We start from the raw sequence: 10153 nt of genomic DNA, 5'->3' as shown, positions 1-10153 counted from the left end.
TGTAAGGCAAGACCTCCCCTTCACAAATCCGTGCTGGCTGTCCCTAATCAAGCAGTGTCTTTCCAGATACTCATAAATCCTATCCCTCAGTACCCTTTCCATTACTTTGCCTACCACCGAAGTAAGACTAACTGGCCTGTAATTCCCGGGGTTATCCCTATTCCCTTTTTTGAACAGGGCACAATATTCGCCACTCTCCATTCCCCTGGTACCACCCCCGTTGACAGTGAAGACGAAAAGATCATTGCCAACGGCTCTGCAATTTCCTCTCTTTTTATGTGAATGTGAATTTTATGTGCATATGTGAAGCAGAAGGAGATGGGGGAGATAATAAATGAGTATTTTGCGTCAGTGTTTACTGTGGAGAAGGAAATGGAAGATATAGAATGTGGGGAAATAGATGGTGACATCTTGAGAAATGTCCATATTACAGAGGAGGAGTTGTTGGATGTCTTGAAACACATAAAAGTGGATAAATCCCTAGGACCTGATCAGATGTACCCTATAATTCTGTGGGAAGCTAGGGAAGTGATTGCTGGGCCCCTTGCTGAGGTATTTAGATCATCGATAGTTACAGGTGAAGTGCCGGAAAACTGGAGGTTGGCTAACATAGTGCCACTATTTAAGAAAGATGGTGTAGGAAAGCCAGGGAACTATAGACCAGTGAGCCTCACATCAGTGGTGGGCAAGTTGTTGGAGGGAATCCTGAGGGACAGGATTTACCCGTATTTGGAAAGGCAAGGACTGATTAGGGATAGTCAGCATGGCTTTGTACATAGGAAATCATGTCTCATGAGTCGCAGATATATAGGATAGTAAGAAAAGCATTTGGTATGCTGTCCTTTATTGTACCCGTATTTGGAAAGGCAAGGACTGATTAGGGATAGTCAGCATGGCTTTGTACATAGGAAATCATGTCTCATGAAGATGTTTTAGCTTTATGAAGAGTTAACAAAGAGTATTGATGTGAACTATTTGGACTTCAGTAAGGCGTTTGACAAGGTTCCTCGTGGGCGACTGGGTAGCAAAGTTAGATCTCATGGAATACAGGGAGATCTAGCTATTTGGACACAAACCTGGCTCAAAGGTAGATGACAGAGGGTGGTGGTAGAGGGTTGCTTTTCAGACTGGAAGCCTGGGACCAGTGATGTGCCACAAGGATCGGTGCTGAGTCCACTGCTTTTCGTCAGTTATATAAATTATTTGGATGTGAACATAGGAAGTATAGTTTGTAAGTTTGCAGATGACACCAAAACTGGCGATGCAGTGGACAGCGAAGAAGGTTACCTCAGAATACAAGATGAACTTGATCAGATGGACCAATGGGCTGAGGAGTGACAGATGGAGTTTAATTTAGATAAATATGATTTGGAAAAGCAAATCAAAGCAGGACTTATACACTAAATGGTAAGGTCCTGAGGAGTGCTGCTGAACAAAGAGACCTTGGAGTGCAGCTTCATAGTTCTTTGAAAGTAGAGTCGCAGATATATAGGATAGTAAGAAAAGCATTTGGTATGCTGTCCTTTATTGGTCAGAGCATTGATTATCAGAGTTGGGAGGTCATGTTGCAGCTATACAGGACATTGGTTAGGCCATTTTTGGTCTCATTCCTATCGGAAGGATGTTATGAAACTTGAAAGGGTTCAGAAAAGATTTACAAGGATGTTGCATGGTTGGAGGATTTGAGCTATAGGGAGAGTGTGAATAGGCTGGGGCTGTTTTCTCTAGATCATCAGAGGTGGAGGGGTGACCTTATAGAGGTTTATAAGATCATGAGGGGCATGGATAGGGTAAATAGACAAGATTTCTTTACTGAGGTGAGGGAGTCCAGAACTAGAGAGCACAGGTTTACGGTGAGGTGGGATAGATATGAAAGGGATCTAAGGAGCAACCTTTGCAAACAGAGGGTGGTGTGTGGTGAGCTGCCAGAGGAGGTGGTGGAGGTTGATCCAATACAGCATTTAAAAAACATCTGGATGGGTAAATGAATAGGAAGGGTTTAGAAGGATATGGGTCTAGATTAGAGTGGTGCTGGAAAAGCACAGCAGAGCAGGCAGCATCCGAGGAGCAGGAAAACCGACGTTTTGGGCAAAGGCCCTTCATCAGGACTGATAGTTAGGCAATCTGGTCGGCATGGACAAGTTGGACCACAGGGTCTGTTTCCATGCTATACACCTCTATGACTCTATGACTCCATATACTGGAACTGCCTGGCAAAGTGATAATGACAGCATTGTTTCAGAACAAACCTTTGCACTTCCAGAGAACTGCAAACCACTTGCTCAGTTAGAAGAACATTATACAGACTTTATGGCACTCAGTTCAGTAAGAGGCCGGAGACATAACATAACAAGGCTGACACTTGATAGCAGAAGGTTCAAAATCATATTCTGAGACCTCCAAATATGGGAAGTTGCCACGTCATTGAATTTTCCTGCCCTACATGGTGCTAATATGGGACACAGTATCTTCAAAAAGGATTTGAAGAGGGGGAGGAAAGGGGCAACCTGGAAACCCAGCTTTCTCTATCTTTTGCACCTTTGTCAACGGCACCTCCTGAGAATACCTTCAAACGAGAGCTGATCTGCATAGCATTTCTGACTCCTGGTACCTCATGGCGAGTATCATCAGACTGACCTGACCAAGAGAGACCACCTCAGTGAGATAACCTGAAGATCAGAACCAACCCTAGACAAGAGGGGAAACCCAAATCAACAACTACAGATCCTGAAACGTCACCCAACCCTCAAAGACTGAAGAACAGTCTGTTCCAGCTTTATTGAGTGGGTATTATCAATCCTGCCAGACAGACAGTCCAAACACAGTGGTAGGGCCGTGTGGATAGAGGATAATGAATCCTCAGAAGTGCATGTCAGAAGTAGATAGCTCGTGTAGATTTGAGAGTGTTCACTTATAGATTTCAGACTGTTTATTGAAGAGCCTTGTGAAGAGATTGATATAGTTGGATAAAGTTTAAAGTACAGTAGTAGAGTCTGATAAATATTTGTTCCCTTTGTCTATCTCACCAAGTAAAGCACCTGAATTAAAAAGAATTCCTGCAAACGAGTCAAAGTTCGTCAGGGTATATTTACCCAGTTTTTCACTTCACAACATCTGTTTTCTGTGACTAAAAACTAGATGAACAATGGGTATTAAATTTGAGAATTGCAGTTTGTGAATGTACCCAACCCTTGTTACATGGCAAATATCTGATCGAATTTGTTTCTCATTTGTCTGTTTACTTCCCCATTTTCTGGAAATATATTAGCACATTAAATGGGAGAAAGCTGTGTTGTGTTTTCTACTGAGTGCATTTACAACAACACGTTTGAAAGGATTAACAGCTTCTTGCTAGTAATTAATGAAGGCTTACAAATGCCACAAGACAGCATTACCTGTTGTATAAGATAATCTGACCTCTATAAGGTCACCCCTCCACCTCTGATCATCCAGAGAAAACAGCCCCAGCCTATTCAACTTCTCCCTATAGCTCAAACCCTCCAACCCTGGCAAACCCTTGTAAATCTTTTCTGAGCCCTTCCAAGCTTCACAACATCCTTCCGATAGGAAGACCAAAAATGGCCTAACCAATGTCCTGTATAGCTGCAACATGACCTCCCAACTCTGATACTCAATGCTCTGATCAATAAAGGACAGCATATCAAACGCTTTCCTCACTATCCTATCGACCTGAGACTCTACTTTCACGGAACTATTAAGCTGCACTCCAATGGTTCTGAAAGAGATAATGTTGATTTGCATTGATTTCTGCTCAGTCTGATGTCATTACACAGTTTTTAGGTGGAGAAACAGATTGTCTTGTCTAACGTCCTTATGATCTTCCTGGCTTCTTATAGCCTCATGGTTAGTGTTTCTTGTAGCTATTTGCTGTCAAGCAATAAACTATACTTTACCATGTAAGTCAAATGCCTCTTCAAGAGTGGTTGATCTTCTATAATACTTAGATAGGCCCCTAAATTCAGCATAAGAATGATGCTTGGTGTTAACCATCGTTGGTAACCAGAGGATGTGGCAGATTGGTAGCATCAGTTCCTGAGAATATGATATGGTGAATTCCATTTGACCAAAAGAGAAATTGTTTTTGGAGACAAGTGAATTTACCTTATTAAGAACCATATCATTTTAAGAAGAAACAGATAGTTAGCAGTTGAAATGTGAAAATCAACAAATAGTCAGCAGCACTTGTGTGGGTTTGAAAGGATGAGGTGGGGATCTCATTGAAACTGACAGAATACTAAGAGGCCTGGATACAGTTGAGAAGATACTTTAATTTGTAGGAGAGACTACGACCCAAGGACACACCCTCACAGTGAAGGGACAACCCTTTAGAACTGAGATGAGGCGGAATATCAGAGGATTGTAAATGTGTGGATCTCATTGCTGCAGAGTGCTGTGTAGGCCAAGTTATTGAGTGTATTTAAAACAGAGGTAGATAAGATCTTGATTGGTAAGAGGACCAAAAGTTATGGGGAGAAGGCAGGAGAATGGTGTAGAGAAACATACCAGCCATGATTGAATGGTGGAGCAGACTTAATGGGCAGAATGACCCAATTCTGCCCCTATATCTTATTGTGTCATGAAATCAGAAATGAGATAACATGGCACAAGTGGATAACTGTCATGAGTATAGATTCATTATTAATATCTAATGTTATGTAATTGTAGTACAAAGTAATATTTTCAATTTTTCAGATGATACAAAATTTGGTGGGAATATGTGTTGTGAAGAGGTTGCAAAGGGGTTTCAAGAGGATAGGAGAAAGTGAGGACTGCAGATGCTGGAGATCAGAGTCAAAGAATGTGGTACTGATAAAGCACAGCCGGTCAGGCAGCATCTGGGGAGCAGGAGAATCAATGTTTCAAGCTCTTCATCAGGAATGAGATTTCAAGAGGATGTTTGACAGACTGAGTCAGTGGGCATGAATATGGCAGATGGAATATAATTTAGTTAATTGCAATCCACTATGATAGGAGGAATGAAGGGCAGAATATTTCTTAAGTGTTGAGAGATTGTAAAGGTTTGATAGCCAATGGATACTTGTTCAAAACTCACTGAAAGCTTGCAGGTTCAGCAAGTATTTCTGAAGGCAAACAGTATATTAACCTTTATTGCAAGAGGATTTGAGGAGAGAAGGAGTGGAGTTTTGCTTCAAATGTATGTTACACTGGGGACATACCTATAGTATTGTGTACAATTCTGATCTCCTTATCCAAGGAACAATATATTTACCACAGTGGGAGTTTCACCAGATACCTGGGATGGTGGGACTGTTCTATCAGGTCAGACTGAAAGACTGGGCCAACTTTCTCTGGAGTTTAGGAGAATAAGAGATAATCTCATAAAACTTTAAAAATTCTCAGATGGAATTAGACAGAATATTTATAGGAAGTTAGTTTTCCCAGGCTATGAGCTCCAGAACCCAAGGATGCAGTTGCAGGGCAAAAGGCAAGTCATTTAGGGCTGAGGTGAATATGAACATCTTCCTTCAGAGTATGGTCAACCTTTGAAATTTCCAATCTCAGAGAGTTGTGGAAGCTGAGCCATTAAGTAAGTTCTAAACAGAGAACAACAGATTACTAGCTTTTAATGACATTAAGTGATATGGGGATATGAGGAGATATGATGTTGAGGTAGAAAACCAGCCATGAGTCAGAATAGTGGAGGGGTTTGAGGGACTGAATGACTGACACTTGCCTCTTAAATGTGCATATTAATACAAATATCTTGTTGAGATTTGTTTATGCTTATTTTCTTCCTGTTAGTAGCTTTTATTACTTTTATTAATTGGTGACAGGAGAATATTATTGAGGGACCAGCTCCAGGAAAGTTGATGCGAGTTTCCTCCTTTTCATGGGAGATAATTGGTCATGAAAGAAAAACCTATGTTATGTGTAAGAGAGAGGGTGAGAAGATAAGAATCTCACTCAGACATTGATACGGCTATAAAACTTCGGAGCAAATGTAGGCCATTCAGCCCATTGAGTGGGTTTATCTATTCAATGAGTACATGGCTGATCTGATGATCCTCAACTCCACTTCCCTGTTGTTTTGCCATAACCCTTGATTAACTTACTTATTAAAAATTTGTCTACCTCAGCCTTAAATATACTTAACGACTCAGCCGCTACAGCTTCTGTGGTAAAGAATTCCACTGTCGGCAACATGTCATAGAAATAATTCATAGACCAGACTTTGAGTCATGGCATTGCAGTATACAACAGAAGATCTGTGGCAAATCTCCAGGAAACATAGACACCCTTGGGCAGTCTGGAATAACAAGATCCTTTTTTGGAGAAGAGTTTAATGTTGGGTGGCTTGCGATAAAGTTGAGACCTGCAACAAGGGATGATGTTCCTTAAATAAATAAGCATTAAGATGTTGTCAGTGAGGAGATTAGCTTCAGGGAGAGGAATAACACTGAGGATGAAGGTGTACTAAGCTGAGCTCAATGTGGGTTCAGTTAACTTTGCTTAGGCCAGATTTTCAAGCTCAATCTCAGTTTCTCAATTGCGATCAGACTTTAGAGAATCAAGTCATTTGAATCCATCATTTTTTTTTGGCAAGATCAGTCATGTTCTTGGATCCACATTAAAAACTTAACAGTCAATTTGTTCATTGATGCAGCTGGCGAGACTGACAAACAAGTTTTAACAAATTTAACAACAGTGGTCTTGAAAACAGTCCAGGACCCTTCAATATTTAAATGAGGATTGTGGTCATTCAAAATAGGCACTGGAGTCCTTCAGAACAAAATACACTAATAAATTGACCAGTGACCCAAAAGGCAAATTAAGATTGCTCTGTAAATCCTTCGCCATTTTGGCTATTTTAAATCCAAAACACTAGAACAGCAAGGTTGAATTTATTCTCCTTGGAGTGAGGGTTTAAATGAAGTCTAAAACCAATTGCAGGGATCATAATATGCAAAGAACCCAAACCCATCCACTACTATGTAAACAACATGTAAAATTGTGTAAAAACATGCAGCCTGAAATGCATTGCTACATATCTGTGGGGTACAACAAAGGTCCAAGTCCCTGTGAAGCTAGCGTCACTTAAAAGCTCAACTGTACTTCTTAACAAAGAGATGCATTCTGGGTGCATTAGGTACTGGAAGTAGTAGGACAAGACTATCTGATTTACTAGAAACTTGAATATAGCATAATGATGCCCAGAGTGTGATCCTCTAGTTCTCTGATACAGTACTGGAGGTCTTGTTACAAAGAAGTGGAGAGGATGACAGAGAGGTCTTCCATCCAGCGGGGATAAGAAAGCCTTCGATAGAAGCACTGAGAAAGCAATTGGAAGAGATAAGCATTGTGACCAATGCCTGTAGTGTAACTGCAAGTGTATCTAGTTGCAAAAGAAGTTCAATTACCTTTCATGAGTGGTCACGATAAATGAATGCATGTTTAAGTGCCATCCTTCAACATGAGCCACTAACCTCTCTTACTAATCAATTCATGACTCCCATTGACTCATCTACCAGCGCTCTCTATTAACCACAGCTCTGACCTAGTGTTCATGTACATCACCTAACATCACTGATGCAAACCTCATACCCATATTTCACAACCTGAACACACTGTGAGTTACTCAACAAACACACCACACCACTGAAACGCATGGAAATGACACATTTTCTGCTCTCTGGGTAGCTTTTTTGTAATCATTGGTTAGAAATGTTCAGACAAGTGATTAGGGAGAGTAGACTATAGCTCCTAAAAATAAAGCATATGAGTCTGTTCCCTTCGAGTGGAAGTCCTCATCAAGCAGCTGTCTTTCTCAGAAGGAAAATGGACCAGAAAAGAGGAGGAGGGCCAAGAGAAGAGTTCCCTAACACATTGGCTAGCACAAAGAATGCTGCAATTACAAGCTACCGAGTTTAACACTCTCTGGCACCCAGCTGTTTGACCTCAAGTCTCAGTGAACCACCTTCAAGTGTAACTATGCGCTTGCAGCAGAATGAAATGAAGGCCGAGTGAGTTAATGACTGTTTTGTTGAAAATTTGGTTCAGCATGGAAATTAGCTGAAAAGGGGAACAGAATTGCTTTAACTGGGATTTATTGCAAGTAAAGACTCCAGAGTGAGAGGTGAGTGGGATAAGATGAAAGGAGCAGATCATGAAGCTGACCTGCAGTGAGACCAGTAGCTGAGTGACGTCATGAACCACAGCATGATGTGAGTGCAGGGGAAGAAGCTGACAGGTGAGTAGGATTGGTGAATACATCTAGACTTTAAAGAAAAGGTGAACTCTTCAGTTTACATTTAGGTCTCCAGTGTTTTTGATTGTCTCTTAAATCAAAACTGCTCAAGTATTGGACTGATTCTGGTGATTTTTTTTGTTCCTTTTAGTTTGTAAGGACAAAATATCATTACAGTGAAGTGTAAAGAGCAGTGAATATTCAGTAACAAATTTCTAAATTAAGTTAAATTAAACAGTGATGGCAGGTTGCATGATATGTTGCTGCTACAACATATGGAAGCTGCTGGACACCAATTTGGTTTATCACATCTGTAGAAAGTGGTTGTAGCTCAAGCAACATTGGATCTGAGTTGAGGAGCTGGAGACTGGGCTGCAGACAATGCAACACATCAGGGAGGGGGAAGGTTACTTGAACACTTTGTTCCAGACAGTGATCACAACCCTCAGACCAGCTCATTCAAAATTGGACTGTGATCAGGCACAGAGGGGTGTCGTGGCAAGTGAAGTAGATACAAGGACCCAGGAGGTTACAATTGAGGAGCCTTGGCCCTGCAATTGTCCAGTAGTTACAACTGCAAGCTGTGCAGCCGAGAGTAGGGTCTGCAGGAGAATAAACAAACTGACAACCATGCCGTGGTACAGGGAACTATTCAAATCAGGGTAGGAAATGGGAATACAGTTGCATAAGTGCCTGTTATAATTAGGAGAAAATGCAATGTTCTCTGTAACCATGAGCAGGAGTCCAGAAGGCTGTGTTGCTTGTCAAAGTTAAGAAAATCTCCTTGGTGCTGGAAGAACTTAGAGAGGGAGGGAAGGGGTCCAGTAGTCATTGTCCACATTGGTACCAGTGACATTGGCCGAAGTAGGAAGGATGTTCTGCTGCAAGATTTTGAACAGTTAGGACATAAATTAAAAAGTAGAAACTCCAAAGTAATAATCTCTGAATTACTGCCGGAGTCACTGGCAGAGGGTAATTAATATCAAAATTTGTGCCTCAAACATTGGTATGGGTTGAGTTGGTTTCTGTTTGTGCAGCACTGGGACCAGTACAAGGGCAGAAGGGTGCTGTTCCAGTGCCATGGGCTTTATTTGAACTGTCCTGGGACAAATGTCCAAGTAAATTGAATAACTAGGTTTGTAGAGAGAGCATTTAAATAAGTTTAAGGTAATCAGGCAGAGTCAACACTGTTTTATGAAAGAGAAATCATGATTGACAAGTCTACATGACTTCTTTGAGGAAGCAACATGTCATGTGGATTAAGGGGCACCAGTGGATGTACTGTACTTTGATTTCCAGAAGGAATTTAATGAGATGCCATATCACAGGTTATTGTGGAAGATAAAAGCTCATGGTACGGGGGCAACATATTAGCACTGACAGAGATTGGCTGGCTAACAGGAATGAAAAATGTGGTGCTGGAAAAACACAGCAGGCCAGGCAGCATCCGAGGAGCAGGAGAATCGACATTTCGGGCATAAGCCCTTCTTCAGGAATCTCCTGCTCCTCGGATGCTGCCTGGCCTGCTGTGTTTTTCCAGCACCACATTTTTCAACTCTGGTCTCCAGCATCTGCAGTCCTCACTTTCTCCTGGCAAACAGGAAGCAGAGGGTAGGTGTAAAGGTGTAGGGATGGAAGGTATGGTTGTCAAATTTGCTATGACACAAAGATAGGTAGGAAAGTAATTTGTGCAGAGGACACAACAATGTTACAAAAAGATATGGATAGTTTAAGAAAGTAGTAAAGATATAGCGAATGAAGTATAATGTGAGAAAATGTGACGTTGTCCATTTTGGCAGGTTGAATAAATAAGAAGTGTTTACTTAAGTGGTGAGGTATTGCAGAGATCTGAAATGTACAGGGATCTATGAATCCTTAGTATGCAGATACAGCAAGTAATTAGGAAATCTATGGAATGTCATCATT

This window comes from Chiloscyllium plagiosum, chromosome 3, assembly GCF_004010195.1.
Source record: "Chiloscyllium plagiosum isolate BGI_BamShark_2017 chromosome 3, ASM401019v2, whole genome shotgun sequence".
Lineage (NCBI taxonomy): Eukaryota > Metazoa > Chordata > Chondrichthyes > Orectolobiformes > Hemiscylliidae > Chiloscyllium > Chiloscyllium plagiosum.
Note: the sequence above shows the minus strand (reverse complement) of the source record.